The sequence below is a fragment of the Camelus ferus genome, chromosome 5 (assembly GCF_009834535.1).
Source record: "Camelus ferus isolate YT-003-E chromosome 5, BCGSAC_Cfer_1.0, whole genome shotgun sequence".
Taxonomy (NCBI): domain Eukaryota; kingdom Metazoa; phylum Chordata; class Mammalia; order Artiodactyla; family Camelidae; genus Camelus; species Camelus ferus.
In genome coordinates, this window is record NC_045700.1 from 26,077,758 (window position 1) to 26,101,070 (window position 23,313).

The following is a 23,313-nucleotide window of genomic DNA, read 5'->3' on the forward strand; positions in this document are numbered from 1 at the left end:
TGTGAATTTCATATCCATAGCATGCAGTTTAATCTGTGCATCTACTGTAAATCCATATTTCATATGAAAACTTTCTATAATCCATCATCCCTCGATCAAAAAATAAACAGTTGATCAGAATAAAGAATAGAATTGTATTTGCAATTATGCATCAATTCAATTAGGTGAGTGGATTCTGGAAAAGAAATACGGTTTCTTTAACAAACACCTCAAATGGTGCTTAAAATAGATTGGGCTGATAGTTTTACCCACCTTGGTGTCTCCTCCAAGATTTACAATGGCATAGCTCCCCTTTTTAGCAAATTAAACCTTATGTCAAGGCTTCAAATTAAATCCAAACTCCCTCCTTTCCCTGCAGAAGGAACAAATTGGGCCCACATGCTGGTAGTTGAGGAGGGCTGATAGGAAACAGAGTGAAGTGAGAGCTCCCCAACCTGGAAGGCGTCACATGGCCAAATCAGCCGGGATAAACAGTCAAGTCCACTTAAGGTTTTACATAAAAAGACTGGTAAAATACAGAGAATTTAAATATAAGAAATTTTTTATACCACATAAAACTGACTGGGTGCCAAAATTTTACATTTCTGTGCTGTGCAAGCACTTTATGGGAAATGTGCTTTTTATTCCATTTTTACATGTTTGTTATGGGTCTGTTTTGCAGAGATTGCTCCAAGCCTAGGTAATAAAATTTTTTAAAAAATGCACACAAATGGCCATGATTAACACATAGAGCAATCTATGCTTCTATATCTATGAAATGCATAATATCCCTCTCTGGATATTTCAGTGTAACAAACTGTATGGAAGTCACTATAAGTTTCACAAATTCATTGTAACAGCAAATCTTGCTGTGGAATTCTTCTAAAAGTCTAGAGGACAAAGTTCTTAGTTTTGTATACTTATTTTGCCTGGAAAATACTGTGAATCTTACATGTTGCTTGGCATTAATGCATCAAGAATTGACAGGAATTGCTTCCGTTGGAATTTGAGAATATGGCACACATATGAGACATTTCTAACTAGATTATTAGGTAATTATCTTAAAAGGAGTTGTGGTCACTACCCAAATAAAACTAATTTTAGAAGACACTTTGATTACCAAATATGTGTAATACTTTCCAGTGAAAGTGGAATGAAACCTGGTTCAAAACACTTAGTAACTAGTGGCTAAAGTGAAGTTCCGAATTGGTCATTACTTTGTAGAGTGTTTTATTTTCAGGATATACTTCAAAATGTGAGTGTGTGTTTCATCACCATCAAGACAGCTGGGAGAGATATGCAAGCTCTTCATGGAAAACCTGAGGTAGAGAAAAGTAAACAGTTTAAAACAGCTTGACACATGTGTGGTTGTCCAAGTTAGGTACTGCACAATACTAGGAAAGTCATTCCGGTGTTGTCATCATAGATTTGTATGTTTATTAGATGTCTCAAGGAGAAGCTGCCTTTTGAGGGGGCACATGGGTACCACTGGTTTAGAGAAGGCAGGCATTTCAGAAGACAGACATCTGTCCTTACAATGACTGAATGGATGGTAAGGAGATGAAATCAGCACACAAATGATTTTATTCTTTGTTTGCTTTCATATGGAAGGCTTTAAATAATCTGAGCAGATACTTTGTTTTAATTGTCAGTGGCATTTTTGGGATTTTGAGCTAAATTATAAGAAGCTAGTGTCTACAAGAGAGAGTTTAGGAAACAAGATATAGAAAAGAAAAAGGCTTCAGCATAATATAAAAACAAACTCTTACCCAGTTTCTTGCTTCTTTCAGATACGTTTGGCTTTCATTTGTAATTAAATTCCAGGTTTAGTTTATCCCCGCTCTAACTGGCAGCATATTAGAAAGAACATGCCAGTTGCCAATTTATTTTGCAGCTATTTGGTTTAGAGTTACACATGGATTGGTATAAAGGTTTGATCTCTTTGTATTATAGTATGGTCTAAATTCAACTTCAGTTTTACAAACTCTTGGATGGAAAGCAACATTGGGTTTATTTTACTTGGGAAATTTCATTTTTAACAGATAAATTTCATTTTTAATAGTAAGAGGTTTGGAGAAAATAAAAAGAAACTTAATTCACCTCAAAACATGAATTTCATGTATATGTACACACACACACACACTTGCCCTTTTAGGACAAACAATTCAATGATGGTATATTTGTAGTGGTCCACATCTTAAATCAGCAACAAAGAAGGCATCCTTTTGGGTTGCATAAATTTGGAAATCATTCCTGAGCAAGTTACCCTGCAATTTCTTCCAGTCATTGCAGGGAATCCTGTGATTGAAACTGTCAGGAGTTCTGTGAACGATTATTTTTCATGGCTCCACATCCCTTCACCCGCTTAGCCAATTTTTTTTCTTAATATTGGATCAGTTCTTTTACATATGAACCACAACTGCCTTAGAGGATCTATTTCAGTATTGCCCATAGTAGAAATGAGAGTAAAACAAACTTGTTGCCCTAGTTTCTTCTTTATATTTTAGCTGGGTAAGTTCTAAAAACTTTTTTCCTTAGGAAGAAGGTGAAAAATCAAATCACAAAGCACAGAATGAACTCTACATTGCAATTAATTGGGTAGAAAAATGTAAGAGGGCATGTCCTAACAGCATTAAGAACAGGACATCAAGAGAAAACCAGAAAATGTGAAGTTATGAATGAGGTACACTGTCTGCTGTTTCAGCTGGTTTTCCTCTGGCTGTTCTTCCAAAGCATAAAATTGCTATGTCCACCAATACAGTGCACTGGCAGAGAAATTACTGGTTCAGTAAATCTTAATTTTGGAACAGATTCTCACTTGACAACTGCATTATTTCAGCTCATTTTAGTCTCCGTCACAAAAAGTGAAGCAAAAAGCTGCCTTCAAACCAGACAGAGGCCCTTAGATTTTACACTCTTGCCAAAAGTCTGTGACTCCATCATCTGCTTACTTTCAAAGAGCAGGGAGTGACTGCCCACTTGGACTTTATGGGTCTGGGAAGGAGTCCCCTAAGAATAAAAAGCTCATTTAGGTTTGCATCCATTGTTTGGTGTACATAAAATAATATTATTGCAGAATAATCACAAAAATTGTCTTCCTTTATAAGACCTCTGGAATTAAAATACATGTTGAGTGTAAAGATTAGTGGCCACTTTCTAAAGGGAAGCATATCTGTGAAGCAAAATTTGCATAGAATTGTTCCTAAGACTAGTTCTAGAAGAAACGTCAGACTTTATTGTTATCTTACTAGCTTATGAAGCTATGTTTCATATTTTTAATTGCTCAGGTTTGCTTTTTTTTGTGTGTGTGTCAAGCAGCAAAGATAATATTGTCAACAAAGGCAAAAAAAGAAATACAATTTAAGAATTCCCAGAGTTAGCTGTGGAATATATGGGGGTAAGAGTCTCTATGAGTTTATCTTTCTAACATAACTATCATTTTATCAGAACTATATTTTAAATTGATATGATACAGATTATTATAACTGAAAGTTTAATTTTCTCATATAAAGTCTTGATAATATGTAATAGTCAATAATATCATTTTATTAATTATCACAAAAAAAACTTCTTCGTATGTTCTAGTAAATGTTTTACTTAATTTTTTTCTTAACTGAAGTATAGTCAATTTACAGTGTTATGTTAATTTCTGATGTACAGCATAGTGATTCAGTTACACGCACACTCACACACACACTCCTTTTCATATTCTTTTCATTATAGGTTATTACAAGATATTGAATATAGTTCCCTGTGCCACACAGTAGGACTTTGTTGTTTATCTGTTTTAAAAGTAATTAGTATCTGCAAATCCCAAATTCCCAATTTATCCCTTCTCTCCCTCTCCTTGGTAACTATAAGTTTCTTTTCTATATCTGTGAGTCTATTTCTGTTTTGTAAATAAGTTCCTTCATGTCATTTTCTTTTTAACATTCCACATATAAGTGATATGATACTTTTTTTCTCTGTATGGCTCACTTCACTTAGTATGATAATCTCTAGGTCCATCCATGTTGCTGCAAATGGCATTATTTCTTTTTTGTGGCTGAGAGTATTCCACTGTATATTTATAAAACACATCTTCTTTATCCAATCATCTGTCAGTAGATGTTTAGGTTGCCTCCATGTCTTGGCTATTGTAAATACTGCTGCTATAAACATTGAGGTGCATGTATCTTTTGGAATTGGAGTTTTCTTTGGATATATGCCCAGGAGTGGGATTGGTGGATCATAAGGGAAGTCTATTTTTAGTTTTTTTTTTTTTTTAAGGAATCTGCATACTGTTTTCCTTAGGGGCTGTGCAAAACTACATTCCTACCAACAGTGTAGGAGGGTTACCTCTTCTCCACACCCTCTCCAGCATTTATTGTTTTTGGACTTTTTAATGATGGCCATTCTGACCAGTGAGAGGTGAAACCTCACTGCAGTTTTTATTTGCATTTCTCTGATAATTAGCAATACTGACCATCTTTTCACACGCCTGTTGACCATCTGTATGTTTTCACTGGAGAAATATCTGTTTAAGTCTTCTGCCCATTTTCTAATTGGCTTGTTTGGTTTTTTTCCTTCCTTTTTTTTTTTTTTTTTTCTTTTTCTTTTTTCTGTTGTTGTTACTGAGTTGTATAAGCTATTTGTATACTCTGGAAATTAAGCCCTTGTCAGTCACATCATTTGTAAGTATTTTCTCCCTCCCAGTCCGTAGACTGTCTTTTTGTTTTGTTTATGGTTTCCTTCACTGTGCAAAAGCTTGTAAGTTTAATTAGGTCCCATTTTTAAATTTTTGCTTTTATTTCTGTTGTCAGGGTAGCCTGCCCTAGGAGAACATTGCGAAGATTTACGTCAGAGAATGTTTTGCTTATGTTCTCTTCTAGGAGACTTATGGTGTCCTGTCTTATGTTTAAGTCTTTAAGCCATTTTGAGTTTATTTTTGTGTATGGTGTGAGGAAGTGTTCTAACTTCACTGATGTACATAAGGCTGTCCAGCTTTCCCAATGCTGTTTGCCAAAGCAACTGTCTTTTCTTCATTGTATATTCTTACCTCCTTCATTAAAGATCAATTGACTGTATGTGTGTGGGTTTATTTCTGGACTCTATTCTGTTCCGTTGATCCATGTGTCTCTTTTTGTACCAGTAGCACACTGTTTTAATTACTGTAGCTTCGTAATACTGTCTGGAATCTGGGAGGGTTATGCCTCCAGCTTTGTTTTTTTTCTTCAGTATTGCTTTGGCAATTCTGGGGTCTTTTGGGATTGCATGTATATTTTAACACTGTTTGTTCTATTTCTGTAAAACAATATGGGTAATTTGACAAGGATCACATTAAATATATAGATTGCTTTGGGTAGTATGGACATTTTAACGGTATTAATTCTTCCAATTGAAGAGCATGAGGTATCTTTCCATTTCTTTACATCATCTTTTATTCCCTTAATATTTGGTAGTTCACCACATATAAGTCTCATATCCTTTGTCAGGTGTATTCCTAAGTATTTAATTTTTTTGATGCAATTTTAAAAGAGCTTGCTTTTAAAAAAATTTTTTCCTTTTCTGATATTCCATTGTTAGTGTAAAGAAATACAACAGATTTCTGTATGTTAATCTTATATCCTGCCGTCTTGCTGAATTTGTTTATCTCCTCTAGTTTTGTGTGGAGCCTTTAGGGCTTTCTATATACAGTATCTTGCCATCTGCATATAGTGAAAATTTAACCTCTTCCTTCCTAATTTGGATCCCTTTTTATTCTTTTTCTTGTATGATTGTTATGGCTAGGACTTACAATACTATGTTAAATAGAAGTGATAAGAGTAGGCATCCTTCTTGTTCCAGATTTTAGTAGGAAGTCTTTCAATTTTTCACCATTAAGTATTATGTTGGCTGTGGGTTTGTCATAAATAGCCTTTATTATGTTGACATATGGTCCCTCTGTACCCACTTTGGTAGGAGTTTTTATTATGAATGGATGTTGAATTTTATCAGATGTTTTTTCTGCATTTATTGAGATGATTGTGTGGTTTTTGGCCTTTCTTTTGTTGAGGTTGTTACCACATTGATTGATTGCATTTGTTGACCCATCCTTGTGTCCCTGGGATGAATCTTCTTTGATGGAAATGTATGATTTTTTTTATTGTGTTGTTGAATTCAGTTTCCTAATTTTTTTTGATATTTTTTGCATCTATATTCATCAAATATATTGGCCTGTGATTTTTTTTTTTTTTTTTTGGTAATGTCTTTGTCTGGTTTTGATATTAGGGTGATGGTTGCTTCATAGAATGAGTTTAGGGGTGTTCCTTCCTCTTCAATCTTTTGGAAGAGTTTGGGGGAAAGATTGCTGTAGGTTCTCCTTTGCATGTGTGGGAGAATTCCCCAGTGAAGCCATCTGGTCCTGGACTTTTGTTTGCTGGGGGTTTTTCTCTCCCCCTCCCCCCTTTTTTTTCTTTATTGATTATGTTTCACTCTTACTTATCTGTGTATTATCTGATTCTTCTTGATTCAGTTTTGGTGGACTGTATGTTTCTAAAAACTTGTCCATTTCTTCTGGGTTGTCCAATTTATTGGTATAAAATTGTTCATAGTATTCTCTTACAAATTTTTGTATTTCTGTGGTATTGGTTGTAATTTCTCCTCTTTCATTTCTTATTTTGTTTATTTGTGTCCTCTCTCTTTTTTTCTTATTGGTGAGCCTGGCCAGAGGTTTATTGATTTTGTTTACCCTTTCAAAAAACCAGTTATAGGCTTTATTGATTTTTTTCTATTGTTTTCTTCAATCTCTAGTTATTTCCTCACTAGCCTTTATTCTTTCTTTCCTTTAGCTGCAATTAGGTTTTGTTTGTTCCTGTTTTTCTAATTTTTTTAGTTTGTAGGTTAGGTTGTTTGAGGGTTTTTTTGTTTGTTTTTGAGGAAGGTCTGTATCCCTATGAACTTCCCACTTAGGACTGTTTTTGCTGCATCACATAGATGTTGTGTGGTTATGTTTTCATTGTCATTTGTCTCAAGGTATTTTTTAAAATTTCCTCTTTGATTTCATTGTTGACTCATTGGTATTTGGTTGCATGCTGTTTAGTCTCCATGCAATCTTTTTTTTCCTCATTTCTTTTTCTAAGGATTATTTCAGTTTTCATTCTGTTTTGGACAGAAAAGATGCTTGTAATAATTTCTGTCCTCTTAAATTTGTTGAGGCTTGCTTAGTGTCCGAGTATGTGGTCTGTCATAGAGAATGTTCCATGTGCACTTGAAAAGAATGTATATTCTATTTTGGGGGGATTTTTTGATGTAATGTCTTGAAAGTGTCAATAAAGTCTAACTGCTCTATTCTGTCATTTAGGATTTCTGTTGCCTTAATGATTTTCTGTCTGGGAGATCTGTCCAATGATGTTAGTAGAGTGTTAAAGTCCCTTACTGTTATTGTATTTGCATCAATTTCTTCCTTTATGTTTGTTAGTATTTGTTTTATGTATTTAGGTATACCTATATTGGGTGCATACACATTAAGGTGTGTAATATCCTCCTCTTGTATTGATCCTTTTATCGTTATATAGTGTCTTTTTTGGTCTTTTTTTATGGCCTTTGTTTTAAAGTCTATTTTGTCAGGTGTTAAGTGTTGATATCCTTGCTTTCATGTCATTTCTGTTTGCATAAAATACCTTTTTCATCCCTTTGCCTTCAGTCTATATATGTCCTCTGCCCTGAGGTGGGTCACTTGTAGGCAGCATATTTAGGCTTTTGTTTAATTATTCAATCTGTCACTCTATGTCTTTGGTTGGTGCATTAAGTCCTTTGACATTTAAGATAATTATTGATAGATATGTATTATTGCCACTTTAAACCTTGTTTTCCAGGTGATTTTGTATTCCTTCTAAGTTCCATTCTTTTTCTATTTGTTTTTCTTTCTGTGGTTTGATGATTCCTTTTGTATTATATTTGATTTCTTTTCTTTTCTTTTTTTTTTTGTGCCTCTATTGTATGTTTTTGATTTCTGGTTACCCTATTTTTTGAGTGTGTTTGCTGCTTACTATGTGAACATGCTTTATACTAGTAACCATATAAGCTTAAACATATTCTTAAAAAAAATACATTTGCCTACTCCTCTCTCTGACATTTTATAATTTTGATATTCTTTTTTTATACCTTCATGTGTATTTTTTGCTGTTCATTTTAGTTATTTTTGCATTTCCAATTGTGATTTTCTTTTTTTCTATTGATTCTTGCTTCTATTCTATTTATTTATTTTTGAGAGATAAAACCATTTTAAAATTTACATATATGTACTGTTCATTGTTTCTAAGAGGAGTTTAGAACTTTAGCTTTTTAAACTTACATAGTTATCAAAGGAATAAAGCCAACCACAAAATAAGAATCAACAGAATGCAGTAATTCAATCATAAAGGAGTCAAATATGCTTAAACATATTCAAGAAATCAATAATCTAAGTTATAAGTAATAAGTAGTTTATTTGTGTCTTTTTTTTTTTTTTTAGATTCTATAATAAGTGATATCATATCACATTTCTCTTTCTCTTTCTGGCTTACTTCACTCAGAATGATAATCTCCAGATCTATCCACATTGCTGCAAGTAGAATTATTTTATTATTTTTATGACTGAGTAGTATCCATTGTATCTATGTATATGTATGTGTGTGTGTGTATACACACACCACATCTTCTTTATCCAGTCATCTGTTGACGGACATTTGGGTTGTTTCCATGTCTTGGCTATTGTAGCTAGTGCTGCTATGAACATTGAGGTGCATGTGTCTTTTTGAATTATATTTTTCCCCAGACATAAGCCCAGGAGTGGGATTTCTGGATCATATGGTAAGTCTATTTTTAGCTTTTTAAGGAACCTCCATACTATTCTCCATAGTGGCTGCACCAATTTACATTTGCACCAATAGTGTAGAAGGGTTCCTTTTTCTCCACACCTTCTCCAGCATTTATTATTTGTAGATTTTTTAATAATGGCCATTCTGACTGATGTGAGGTGATACCTCATTGTACTTTTGATTTGCATTTCTCTAACAATTAGTGATGTTGAGCATCTTTTCATGTGCTTGTTGGCCATTTATATGTTTTCTTTGGAGAGATGTCTATTTAGTTCTTCCCATTTTTTATTGGGTTGCTTGTTTTTTTGATATTAAGGTGTATGAGCCATTTGTGTATTTTGGAAATTAGTCCCTTTTTGGTTGCATCATTTGCATATATTATCTCTCATTCTGTAGGTTGTCTTTTTGTTTTGTTGATGGTATACTTAGCTGTACAAAAGCTTTTAAATTTAATTAGGTCCCATTTGTTTATTTTTGGTTTTATTTCCATTAGTTCAGGACCTGGTCCAAAAAATATATTGCTGTGACTTATGTCCAGGAGTGTTCTGCCTATGTTTTCCTCTGGAGTTTCATAGTATCTGGTTTTACATTTAAGTCTTTAATCCATTTTGAGTTTATTTTTGAATATGGTGTAAAAGAATGTTCTAGTTTCAGTCTTTTACAGGTAGCTGTTCAGTTCCCCCACCACCACCTATTGAAGAGACTTTCTTTTATCCATTGTAAATTCTTGCCCCCTTTGTTGTAGGTTAATTGACCATAAGTGTGTGGGTTTATTTCTGGACTCTTTATCTTGTTCCATTGATCTATGTGTCTGTTTTTGTGACAGTAGTGTAATGTCTGGATTACTGTAGCTTTGTAGTACAGTCTGAAGTAAGGGAGCATGATTCCCCCTGCTCCATTCTTTTTCAAGATTGTTTTGGCTGTATGGGGTCTTCTATGTTTCCACAAAAAATTGAACATTTTTTGTTCCAGCTCTCTGAAAAATGTCATGGAAAATTTGATAGGGATTGCATTGAATCTGTATATTGCCTTGGGTAGTATGGCCATTTTAACAATACTGATTCTTCCAACACAAGAACGTAGTATGTCTTTCTATTTGTTTATGTCATCTTCAATTTCTTTCATCAGTGTCTTACGGTTTTTGGAGAGCAGGCCTTTTGCCTCCTTGAGTAGGTTTATTCCTAGGTATTTTATTCTTTTTGGTGGGATGGTAAGTGGTATTGTTTCCCTAATTTCTTTTTCTGCTATTTTGTTGTTAGTTTATAGAAATGCAGCTGATTTCTGTATATTGATTTTGTATCCTAAAACTTTACCAAATTCACTGATAAGTTCTAGTAGTTTTCTGGTCACTAATACAGGATTTTCTATATGTAGTATGTCCTCTGCAAACAGTGACCATTTTACTTCTTCATTTCCAATTTGGATTCCTTTTATTTCTTTTTCTTCTCTGATTGCTATAGCTAGGACTTCCAAAACTATGTTGTATAAAAGTGGTAAAAGAGGGCATCCTTGTCTTGTTCCTAATCTTACCGGAAATGCTTTCAGCTTTTCCCCATTTGGTATGATGTTAGCTGTGGGTTTGTCCTGTATGACCTTTATTATGTTGAGGTATGCTCTGTCTATGCCCTCTTCCTGGAGATCTTTTATCATAAATGAATGTTGAATTTTATCAAAAGTTTTTTCTGCATCTATTGAGATGATCATATGGTTTTTATTCTTCAGTTTATTAATGTGGTGCATCACATTGAGTGATTTGCACATACTGAAAAATTTATGTGTCCCTGGGATAAATCCCACTTGATCATGGTGTATGATCCTTTTAACGCATCATTGAAGTTGATTTGCTCCTATTTTGTTGAGGATGTTTGCATCTATATGCTTAAGTTATATTGGCCTGAAATTTAATTTTTTGTGATGTCTTTGGTTTTGATATCAGAGTGAGGATGGCCTCATAGAATGACTTTGGAAGTATTCCTTCCTCTGCAATTTTTTGGAATAGTTTCAGAAGGATAGATGTTAAGTCTTCTCCAAATGTTTGGTAGAATTCCCCTGTAAAGCCATCTGATCTTGGGCTTTTGTCTGTTGGGAGGGTTTTTTTTTTTTTTTTTTTTTTTTTTTTTTTTACTGATTTCAGTACTGATAATTGGTCTATTCATATTGTCTATTTCTTCCTGGTTCTGTGTTGGCAAATTGTACCTTCCTAAGAAATTGTCCATTTCTTCTCTGTTGTCCTTTTTGTTGGTGTATAGTTGCTCTTAGTAGCCTTTTATGATGCCTTGTAGTTCTGTGGTGTCAGTTATGTCTCCTTTTTCATTTCTGATTTTATTAATTTGAATAAAATTACATTCTCTCTCCTTTTTCTTGATAAGTCTGACTAAAGATTTATCAAGTTTATCTTTTCAAAGAACCAACTTTTAGTTTCATTGATCTATTTTTTTTTATTCTCTATTTCATTTATTTCTGATCTAACCTTTATGATTTCTTTTCTTCTACCAACTTTGGGTTTTCTCTAGCTGCTTTAGGTGTAAGGTTATTTACTTGAAATTTTTCTTGTTTCCTGAGGTAGAAACTTCAATATAAACTTCCCTCTGAGAACTTATTTTGCTTCATCCAAGAGGTTTTGGATCATTGTGTTTTCATTTTCATTTGTCTCAAAGTATTTTTTGATTTCCTCTTTGATTTCTTCAGTGATCCATCTGTTTTAGTAGCATATTGTTTAGCCTCCATGTGTTTGCAGTTTTTACAATTTTTTTTTTCTTTCATGTAGTTGATTTCCAATCTTATAGCACTATGGTCAGAAAAGGTGCTTGGTACATTTTAAATTTTCTTAAATTCGCTGAGGCTAACTTAATGGGCCTGCATGTGGTAGATTCTGGAGAATGTTCCATGTGCACTTGAGAAGAATGTGTATTCTGTTGCTTTTAGATGGAATGCTGTAAGTCCATCTGGTCTAATGTATTATTTAGGGCCTGTGTTACCTTATTAATTTTCTGTCTGGATGATCTGTCCATTGATATAAGTGAGATGTTAAGATCCCCACTATTATTATGTATTGTCAATTTCTTTTAAGTCTGTTAACAGTTGCCTTATATATTGAGGTGCTCTTATGTTGGATGCATAAATATGTACAATTGTTATATCCACTTCTTGGATTGATCCCTTAAGCCTTAGGTAGTGTCCTTCTTTGTCTCTTGTAGCAGTCTTAATTTTAAAATACATTCTGTCTGATGTAAGTATTGCTGCTCCAGCTTTCTTTTGGTTTCTCTTTGCATGGAATATCTTTTTCTACCCTCTTCCTTTCAGCCTGCATGTGTCTCTAGCTCTGAAGTGGGTCTCTTGTATACAGCATATATATGGGTCTTGTTTTTTTTTTTTTTAATACATTCAGCCAGTCTATATGTCTTTTGGTTGGAGAGTTTAAACCATTTACATTTAAGGTGATTATAAGTGCCTATATTCTTATTGCCATTTTGTTAATTGTTTTGAGTTTGTTTTTGTAGGTTTTTTTCCCCCCTCTCTTGTTCTCTTTTCTTGTGGTTTGATGACTTGAGAAGTTCCTTTAAAATTCATTGTAAAGCTGGTTTGGTGGTGCTGAATTCTTTTTTATCTTTGAAAATTTTGAGTTCTCTATCAAATCTGAATGAGAGCCCTGCTGGCTAGAGTATTCTTGGTTGTAAGTTTTTCCCTTTAATCACATTAAATATATCGTGCTATTCTCTTCTAGCCTGTAGAGTTTCTGCTGAAAAATCAGCTGATAACCTTATGGGAGTTCCCTTGTGTGTTATTTGTTGCTTTTCTCTTGCTAATTTTAATATTTTCTCCGTATTCTGAATTTTTGTCAATTTGATGACTATGTGCCTTGTTGTGTTTTTCTTTGATTTGATCCTGTGTAGAACTCTCTGTGCTTCTTGGACTTGGGTGACTGTTTCCATTCCCAAATGAGGGAAGTTTTTGGTTATTATCTCTTCAAAAATTTTCTCAGGTTCTTTCTTTCTCTGCTTTCTGGGACCCCTATAATGTGAGTATTAGTATGCTTCATGTTGTCCCATGTCCTCATTTCTTTTCATTCTTTTTTTCTTTTCTGCAGTAGTGATTTCCACTGTCTGTTTCTAGCTCACTGGTCTGTTCTTCTGCCTCACTTAGTCTGTTCTTGGTTCCTTCTAGTGTGTTACTCATTTTAGCAGTTTTATTCTTCAGTTCTGTTTGGGTATTTATTTTTTCCAACTCTTTGCTAAAAACTTCTCTGTGTGCATCTCTTCTCTTCTTGAGTTCTCTGAACATCTTCACCATCATTATTCTAAACTCTTTCATGGATAGATTGCCTATGTCCTTATCACTTGTTTCTTCTTCTGGGATTTTACCATGTGCCCTGGCCTGAAAGATATTCCTTTGTTGCCTCATATTGTCTATCTTTCTGTTTGTATTTTTAGGTAGGTTAGTTATGCTTCTTGACCTTGGAGAAGTGGCGCTCTGTGGGATACATCCTGTGTGCCCCAGTAGTACACTACTCTCTTGTGACCCAAGGGCTAGGTCCCAGTGTAGAGTCTGGCCTGTGTTGGTGGATTCCTTCCACAGGCTTTGGGATTTTTAAAAATTTTTCTTATTTCTGGTATCACCGCCTGGTGGATGAGGCTGGACTAAAGGCTTATGCAGGTTTTCTGGCAGGAGGAGTCAGTGCCTGCCCACTGCTGGGTGAAGCTTGGCCCTGGACCTCTTGTAGGTAGGGTTGTGTCTAGAGGTTTTCATGGCTCAGGAAGTGGGTGGGGTTGTGTTCCCACTCAGTATGTTGTTTGGCCTGAGGCTTCCCAGCCCTTAAGCCTACAGGCTGTTGGATGGGGCTAGGTCTTGGTGCTAATGATCCAATCAAGATGTCAACCTCCAGGAAAGCTCATGTAAATGAATACTCACAGAATGTCCACCACCAGCTTTTATGTCCCCTTGGTGAGCCACAGCCATCCCCTACCTCTCCAGGAGACCTTCCAAAACTAGCAGGCCAGTCTGGCCCAAGGTCCTATGAAATCACTGCCTCTACCCTTTGACCTGGAGCATGCAAGATTCTGTGTATACTTCCCAAGAGAGTGAAGTCTCTGTTTCTCCCAGTCCCATGGTGCTTCTGGAGTTAAGCCCCACTGGCCTTCAATACCAGATGTACTGGGGTCTCCTCCTCCCCATTTGGGGATCCCGGGCTGGGTAGCCTGACATGGGGCTTAGAACTCTCACTCCTGTGGGAGGGCCCCTGCAACTTAATTACTTTTCAGCTTGTGGGTTGCCCACCTGTGGGGGTACAGGGCAAGGTTATATTGTGATCATGCCCCTCCTGCCATCCCCCTATGGTTCCCTCTTTATGTTTCCAGTTTAAGTAGATCTTTTTTGCTAGGTTCCAGTTTGTCTGTTTTTTCTGATGGTTGTTTAGCAGTCACTTGTGGTTTTTTTGTAGTCTTGAGGAGAAGTGAGCTTGTTGTCCTGCTACTCTGCCATGTTGACCAGAAATCCTGCTTCTTTTCTTAGAGATGATCTTTCAGTGTCTTTTAGGATAGTTCTAAAATTGTTGTATTCTTTTAGTATTTACTTGTCTGAGAAATTCTTTATCTCTCCTTCTATTCTAAATGATAATCTTGCTGGGTTGAGTGTCTTAGGTTGCATGTTCTTCTCTTTCTTTGAATACATTTTGCCACTTTCTTCTGGTCTGCAATATTTCTGTAGAAAAATTATAAGCTGATAGCCTTACAAGGGTTCCTTTGTAATTAACTCTTTGTTTTTCTTTTGCTGCCTTTAAATTTTCTCTTTATCTTGAATTTTTTCACTTTAATTATTACATGTCTTGGTTTTGAGGACTGTTTTGAGTTCATCTTGTTTGGGACCCTCTGTGCTTCCTGTACCTGTGTATCTGTTTCCTTTAGGTTTGAAATGTTTTCAGCCATGATTTCTTCAAATAACATTTAAGTCCCTTTTTTTCTTTTTTCTCCTTTTGTGACTCCTATTATGTGTAGATTGGTATACTTTATATTATCCTATTGATCACATACATGGTTTTCATTTTTTTAATTTGTTTTTCTTTATGCTGTTCTTTCTGCTGTTGTATGATTTCCATTATTCTATCTTAGCACTTATTTGTTCTACATTATTTAGTGTGCTATTTATTGCCTTTAGCTTGGCTTTCATCTCAGCAATTGAGTTTTCTGATTTTAATTGGCTCCTCTTTCTAGTTTCTAGTTTCTTTTTACAGTCATCTGCATTTCTCTTGATAGCCTTTCTTTAATTTCTTCAGTAGTTTTATCTCCTTTTTGAACTCAAGCTCTCGTATACTGGAGATGTCTATTTCGTTATTTGCTCTATCAGTGAATTTCTCTTATTCTTTTATTTGCAAGTGGTTCCTCAACTTTTTTGTTTCACTTATATTTCTCTTACTGTGTGAATTTAGGAGTAACTGTTATCTTGTGGTCTTAAAGGGCTGTGTTTACTTGGGAGCATCCCTGTGTAGTCTGTGTGTGTCTGATACTTTTGTTGTGAGGGCTGTCTTTTGTATGGATGACTCATGTCTTCCCTTTGTGTGTGCTGGCTGTTATCCCCCTGGTAGGGAGTGTGCTTGGTGATGTGGTTACCAGAGCCTGTACTGGATGTTGAGCAGGGCCTACTCTTTGCTCTGTGGTTGTCACAGCCCTGTTGAGGGCCTACCTGCTCCCATGAGGTAGGTGGGACTGGAGCACTTCTGCTGAGAGAGGAGCTGTGAGAATTCCTCTGCAGGAGCTGTCCACAGGAAAGTGCACACTGGGGTGTAGGGCCACCTATAACCCATTGTGTGGGCTCACAAAGTACACTCTTGTTGGCATTGCCCTTGGCCCTGCCTCAGCCATGGGAATGCAGGCAGTCTACCCTGGTGCCCCTCAGGTGCTGTGCTCACAAAATCATGAGGGCAAATCTGTTGATGTCAGGGACCAAAACCGGCCATTTTCACATACCTGGATCCACTGTGGGTTCCAGGGTCAGCCCAGATCCCAGCCCCACCTCTGCATAAGCATGCCTACTCTCAATGCCAGGCCTGCCACAGCCACACCCCAGCTCTCCCTTTCGATAGCCTGCATGTGCCAAGCCTGCAAAAGCACGGGCTGCTCAAATCTGCCAAAGTTGCCCAGGATAGGGCTCAGACCTCAAGCCTACCTCTGAAGTCATGAGGCTTCTGGGAATGGGCCGTACCTCTGCCTAGGGGCAACCTGCCAGCAACTCCACCCTCCCACAGCCAAGTGCCCTGGCCAAGAGTTAAGCCCAGAAGGAGACAGCTGTGGTGGGGTCCCACCCCTCCCTTCTCATGTACTGAACAGTGGGGTTTGATGGCAGACCCGGGCTCCTTTGCATATACTCCCAGTTTCAGCCCATACCCCACTCCCACCCACTCAGCCTCTCCACACAGCCAACCCTAGTCCTCTCCCTGAAGTTCAAGCTTCAGAACCCAGCTGCCACATACACCAGCAGTCTCGTGTCTAGGACTGGAGAGGTGGCCCAGGTGGCCTAGGTCCTCCACGCGGGTTTCTCTCTATTCTGCCTATTGAGGAGCAGCTATTGCACTCTCCTCCGAGCCTCTGAAGCTCCCTTTCTGTCCCGGCTGTTCTCCCCACTGGTGAAAGTGCTTCCCAAGGTGAGTGGAATTCTCTTTCTCTGCTCCACTCCCTCCTGCAGGTGTACATCCTGTCCCAATTATTTTTCTTTCTTTTTTTTTTCTTACTTAGTTATATGGAGAGTCCTCTTGTACCTATGCTAGTATAAGATATTCTGCCAGAGTTCAGTAGATATTCTGCAAAAATTGTTCCAGATATAGATGTATTTCTGATGTATTTATAGGAGGAGATGAGCTCCACATCCTATCTTGAAGCCCCTCCCTAAATGTTCTACTTAAAAGTATATGCACTATATACCCCATTTTACAGATGGAAAAGTACAAATCACTTCAATGCATTGATCAAAACAATACATTTATAAGTACAATCAGAGCAACAAAATTTCCATGACTCATAAAATCTCAGACATCAAGTTTATCATTTTCTGGTTCTCTCTCTAATATATATATATAAATATTGTTCTCTCTCTAATTTATATATAAATATGTAATTGACAGTCATTACTATGGGCAAAACACTTCAGGGAATACAAAGAAAATAAATCCTATTTCTTACCCTTTTGCCATTACTTTCATTCATATACAACTCACCAACTTTTTAAATTGTGGATTAAAATAGTTGTTCCTTGAAGAGACAATTTTAGTCATTTTGAGAGAGTTGTCAAAATAGGCAAATACATTTTGTAGACAGTAAAATTCTATTTTAAATACATTCTGCCAGGATCCAAGTAACTGTTTTAGCAGCTAAGTTTCTAGGTAAGGCAATGCATAACTATTAAGTTAATCTCCATATCATGGCCCTAATATCAGGAGAAGGCTGCTTTAGTTTCAGCACCACCAGAAACAACTGCCTTTCTCAATTTGTCAGTTTTAAAAAATTGATTGCCATAAAATGAAAATAATATTTTGATGAAGTACAATTCAAATAGCCAGTTGCAGTGACCATGATAAAAATAATCAAAGTATTTTGGCAATGGAGGTGTTTGAATATCTTTGACAATAAGAAAATATAGCAGACAAGCAAAGTAAGTTGTAAGATTTTGAAATCATATTACTTCCTTTAAGTACTATTTGGCCAGGGTCCTTGGCAGAAGTGAATGAGAACACTTAGGAAGAGTTTAATAAATGAACTCTCTCAAAGATGTAGGCAAAGCATACTGAAACTGTCAGGCAGAGTAGAGCCCTGGGGCTGATAAGAGTGAGACAACCACCACAGTAGCGAGGCCTGAGGGGTGGCTACTAGATCCAGAGGCGTGGTACCACATGGACAGGGTCCCTGCCTAGACCTGACCTTGGGACCTTGAACCCCACAAGCCACAGTGCCAGTGAAATACACTTCCTGAGCACACTCTCCTCTGGTTTCCTGCCAGGTCTACCCACTGGCTGACCCAACCTTAAGCAGAGGTCCTGGGCCTGCTTATGTTGTCTATATGGGCCATTGTCTTGGGCCTTAGAGCAGAGAGAGGAAGAGAAAAAACAATCAGAAGGTACTTCAATAAAAATATATTAAAACTTTAAAAAAAACAAAGGAAGACCCAAAAAACTGTTTGCTTTAGACTCATAGACATTTATATTCACAGCTATTAAGATCACTGAGAGTGATTCTTTTGATGTCTGTACCTGAGGTTGATATAAAGGCTCATTTTTATGTAGAACTTGCTGCATACACTCCTGAGAAATTTACATCTATTAATCCATTAAATCTTCCCTAGTAGCCACATCTTATCCTCGTTTCATTATCCTCATTTGGCAGTTAAAGAAACTGAGTCATTGGGCAGTAAGGTCAGATATCACAGCTAGGCTATCCGGCCAGAACTCTTAACTAGTACATATTAAATCCAGTTCATGCTGTGTAGTAGTTGTCAAAGCCCTGTGGTTATTTCATTAATCCAAGTGGATCTGATAGTTCAACACACTATCTGTGTTTTTATTCACTATTAGAAATACCTATGTATGTTAACATAATATTAATATGTAAAATGCAATAAATTTTTATTCAACAAAAAGTATTTTTTTATGTATCAGAACTTCTACTAGCTAATATGATTAAAAACTGAATATATACAAAGTTCAAAGTCTTATTTATGGGAGAGACACCACATTTTATTGACATTATTTGTTCTAGTTACAACTGGGAGTGTGTAAAATCACTGCATGGGACTTATTTATACTAAAAATTTATTCAGTGTTTACCTGAAATTCAAATATACCTGGATGTCCTTTAATTTTTTTTTGTTTTGCTAATCTGGCAACCTGAGGATGAATAAATGTCTGACCCTTGGAAAATGTGAGGGGGGAAATATAATTCCAGGAGGACTAACTATGAGCAAAGAGACTTGAACATAAAAGTGCAGATGTACATTGAAGTGTGTATTTGGAGAAAAAAGAAGCAGTTTGATTCTGTGAGGGGTTCATGACGTCCACAAGATGGCAGATCAGAAAATGTGACTGCAAGTATAGTTTGAGGTCAGATAATTAAAGAATTATACCCTGTCAAAAAGAATCGATATGAGTCATGCAGAGATTTTTAACTAGGAACAGGTCGAGATCATATTTGATTTTAGAACCACAATTTGATGGCAGTGTGAAGGATTAATCAAAGTAGAAAGGGGGAGACATTTTAGGAAGCTCTTGGAATCATCCAGAAAAGAGATGCAAAAAGGCTATAATAGTAGGAAAATAAATTGATTTATTCTTTATAACAAACATGACAAAAGGCTTTCTCCTTTTCCTTTTTATACTTTTACCCCCACAATTTTAGTTCACATAATGACTCATAAGTTTTTGATTGGTTGTTTCTTTTTAAAATTTTTTATCTCCACATGTCTTACAAGGCTTGGGAACTGGCCTCTGGTGACTATAGTGATCCCTAAATTTTCTTTAAACCACTAAGGAAAAGACAAATCATCCCTTGATAAATGCACTTGGCCAAGGCGCTTGGTGAGTGCCATCTATTTGAGAGACTGTCCAGGGCTACCACAGCACAATAGAAATCTGAAACAAATGATCAAATCTGTTTGTGTAGGTTTATCTCTGCCATAATTTATTTTAATAATTAAGAAGACCTATTATAAATCCATTCTGTAAAGGCAGTTTCACTCTACTCAAGTATACCAAAACTGAATCCCCATTATTTCCACCACATACCTTCTTGAACAGTCACAAAATATGAAGTTATACTTAAATATAAAATTGACCATAAGAACAGTATTTTTAGAAAAAAATCCTATGAGATAGAGGCTGTTTTCTGTATTTTCATTTTCAGTGAAGTAAAAATTCATGCAAAACACATGCTCATTTTACATTAGCTACACATTTCCTAAGAAGTCATAATTGGATGCAAAATACAGAAGTTGTTACAAATACTTCATGTACTTATTTTGTATAATATAAAGTTTTACAATTGCTCTGTTTTAAAAGGTGCTTTTTCAAAAATAATCAGAACTCAGTGAAGGTCTTTCACATCACAACAGAACATGATTTGAACATGAAGTAATATGAAAACAAACAGATCAGAAGTGTCAAATAATAGTAATAAAAGCATCTAGTGCATTCAGTCAGTAATGGGACTAAGAGAGTTTTGAGTACTGAGAGCAAACTGGAGGAAGAACAGGGCTTATATCCTGTTAATATAGAAGAATAGCTGAGCTTTACCCCTGAACAGCTAAAATCAGCTCTGATTCATTGAAAATAAGCTTTACCTTGTTGGATACATGAAGGTTTTCCACAAGAAAAAACAAATCCATAGCCCACCTATACAAAGACCTGTCCATTCAATAAAATAAAGTAGGAACATATATTGATATGATTCCATAAAGAATGATCCCTTGCTGTAGCCTGCCATGTAGCCATTTCTGTACTTGATACATAAAAACAAAAAGGATGGATTCTGTACTAACTATGGGTGCTTACTCTCCTTCAACGATAATTGTCTTAATGCCTGTTTTAATCAGTATTAACTACTGGCAATAACATGCTTTTAATTATGCTTTAAGCGAGTCCTTTCTTGGGCTGTTGTGGGAAGCAAATTAGTCAAAAGGAGCTGTTAATCAAAAACATGTTACTGGCACAAAATAAATGTTCATTTAAGGAGCCATTTGAAATAAACCTGGCTCATTGCCTCTGACAACTGCAAGGACACCAGGGCCTCCGGAGGATAACTCCTTCAGTACTTGCCTGGATACGCCTTGCTGCTCAGAAGTTATAAGGAGAAACATTAAGCAGTTTAGGTCATTCATCAGCTAACTTTTACCACTGTACTCAAGAAAATGAGCCTCCTAGGAACTTCACAGCAGATCTATTCGTTCATTAGCTCAGTAATACTGAGAGAGATGTTCCTGTCACTGCGAATGGAGAAATCTATTGCACTGAATTTTAGTGGTGTGCTTTTTGTCTATGAGCTGTCTTTGCAAATTCCAAGGTATTTAGGCTGAAAAACTAGCATAATTATCTCTGAACATTTTTCGTATATATTCATTTCCTTTTATTGAATGATCTCTGGCCAGAATGTACCACTGGGCAAGATTATATATTTTATGTTACTCTCCAGCCTTCAGACTGGGCTTTCTCACTATTACCCTCTATTAGCAAGATGCAAATTGAAATACAACTTTGGAAAAGATCTCAGAGCAATTGTTTTGATGACTTAATTCCTCAATTTTACAATAACTTTAAACTATTTGATCATCACTTACTGTGATGATCATCTTGCAATGGGCACGAATATCAAATTATTATGGTGTATTCTTGAAATTAATATAATATGTTAGGTATACCTCAATTTAAAAAAAACTGGAAAAATATGCCATTTTGGGGTGAAAATATTAATTTTAAAGTTTATGTATATTTGTTGGTTGGCTACTGTCCTTCCCCTTTGGATTTTTGTTTATAATTGACTATTCTTTTCTATTCTGCATGTTTGAAGGTAAAGACTACTAAAAATTAGATGTCCCTCAGTGAATTTTTTTTTTACCGTATCATAATAATATATTTTTGGAAATCCAACTTTCAAAGTAGAACTACTCCTTTTTGAAAAAACTTAATTATATATGTGGCCACCAAGGTGATATTTGTATAGCCTTTTAGCTCACCGCTGGGCCTGTCATGCACAAGCAAGAATAAATGTTCACTGAATGTTTGACACACTTATATCAAGCACCTACTCTGTCTCAGACATTGAGCAAGGCATGAGGAGACATGAGGAAAAAGACATGGCAAGCTCTTCTCACGGTACTGTACAGTCTGACGTAGGATTTTAACGGTTTCCTACTTTCTCAATATACAACACTAATCCAATATAGCATTAAGAAAGCTGAACAGTGCTGTCTGAAGGTGACACAGTTTGTGGTATTTATTTACCATTCCTGGATTTCTATAAAGTGCTGCCATATTCATAGACTTTCCACCATGGGTATTTTTGTTTGTTTCTTTCTTTTTTGAATTGTTATTCTGTGTTTATTTTAGTTTTTCTGTTTTGACATTTGGTCTTCGAGTGAAAGGGGACAAACAAGAGTGAATGTTCTCCTGTACCCCCAGGTGTCTCCCATTTTGCTGACTGGAAAGGGAAGGTCGGGAGTCCTTTGTGGGGGATAGAAGCTTGGTTAGTATCCCAACATGGCTTCCTCTGAGGAATGGAAGGCATAAAGGTTGGTCTTGCTCATTTTCTCCTTCAGGAAGGTGGCAGGAACCTGAAGCAAAGATACTCTAAAATGATTCTAGGACATTAAGATGTAGTCTTATCAAATGATGGAGCCTGAGATGCTAAAGCTCTAAAGTGATGTCCCCAGGCAGATGAGGAGAGAAAAATCAAAGTTACTCTGAAAGGAGAAAAAATAGTTGCCAAGACATCGTAGGGTCTGCTTGGCCTGCTCTAGAGATGACAGGCACGACGGGGAGAGAGAATCTCTGACAGCTCTACCAAAGTAGAGCACAGTTGTAAAGAATGAAGCTTTTCGTGTTGACAGTCAGACACTGGAGGCTGTAGTCTTGCTGAACGTGAACTGGCCTGGGGGGTCAGTGGTAGATGTTGGGGTGGGGTGGGGTCACTGTAAACCTGGATGAAGTTTTGCTCCCATAAAGATTAGAAGTGAGAGAAATCCTTGAGACATCCTAAATGGGTTTATTATTACCTGACACCCCAGCTGTTCCCAGAAAAATAATGACTCACATTAAAAGAGCTCATGCTGTGTGCCGTTTTGGTGCAAACTGCTTTATATACATCATCTCATTTAACTTTCTCTCTAGGTGGCTCCTATTTTTGTCCTCAAATTACAAGTGATGGAACTGGTACCTTAAAGAAAATTAAGTAATCTCTCAGTCACACCTCAGAGATAGGAGTTGAACTCAGATCTCAAAGTCATAGCTTGGAGAGCAGCCAAGGGAAGCTGCCAGACCTATTATCAGACTGTGACGTGAGTTAGCAGTAAGCTTTGGTCGTGTTACTCCAGTGGGATGTTGTGGTTGTTCTGACTGCAACGCAGCCTGTCTTATCCTGGATATTGTAGAAACTTCCATCAGATGCGATCACAGACACAATACTCTAAATATCTGTGAGTTGAATGGGTGGACAGATAAGTGAGTAAATAAACAGAGGCACCTATCAGGAATTAAAATCTTTATTATCTAATATATTGGTTAAATTTAATTATCATAACAACCCTGAGGATGCAAACTAGCCTAGACTCAGTAAAACGTTTTTTCTGCTGCCCTGGCCATTCATTACTTTTTAATGCCTTATATCTACACAGCACTTTTCCCATAAAAATATGGTGATGTAAATTTTACTATTCCTTTTTGTTTGTTTGTTTGTTTTGTTATTGCTGGTGAGGAAACTGAGGCTTAGGTATGTTAAGTAACTTGTTAAAGATCACATAATTATTAAATATCAAAGTCTAATTTTAAATG

General features: G+C 36.3%; 1 long non-coding RNA gene across 1 annotated transcript in view; it reads left to right on the top strand.

The window, feature by feature from the left end:
- LOC116663615 overlaps window positions 1-23,313 on the top strand; it is a 108,200-nt gene that overhangs the window by 5,765 nt on the left and 79,122 nt on the right. The window lies entirely within an intron of this gene.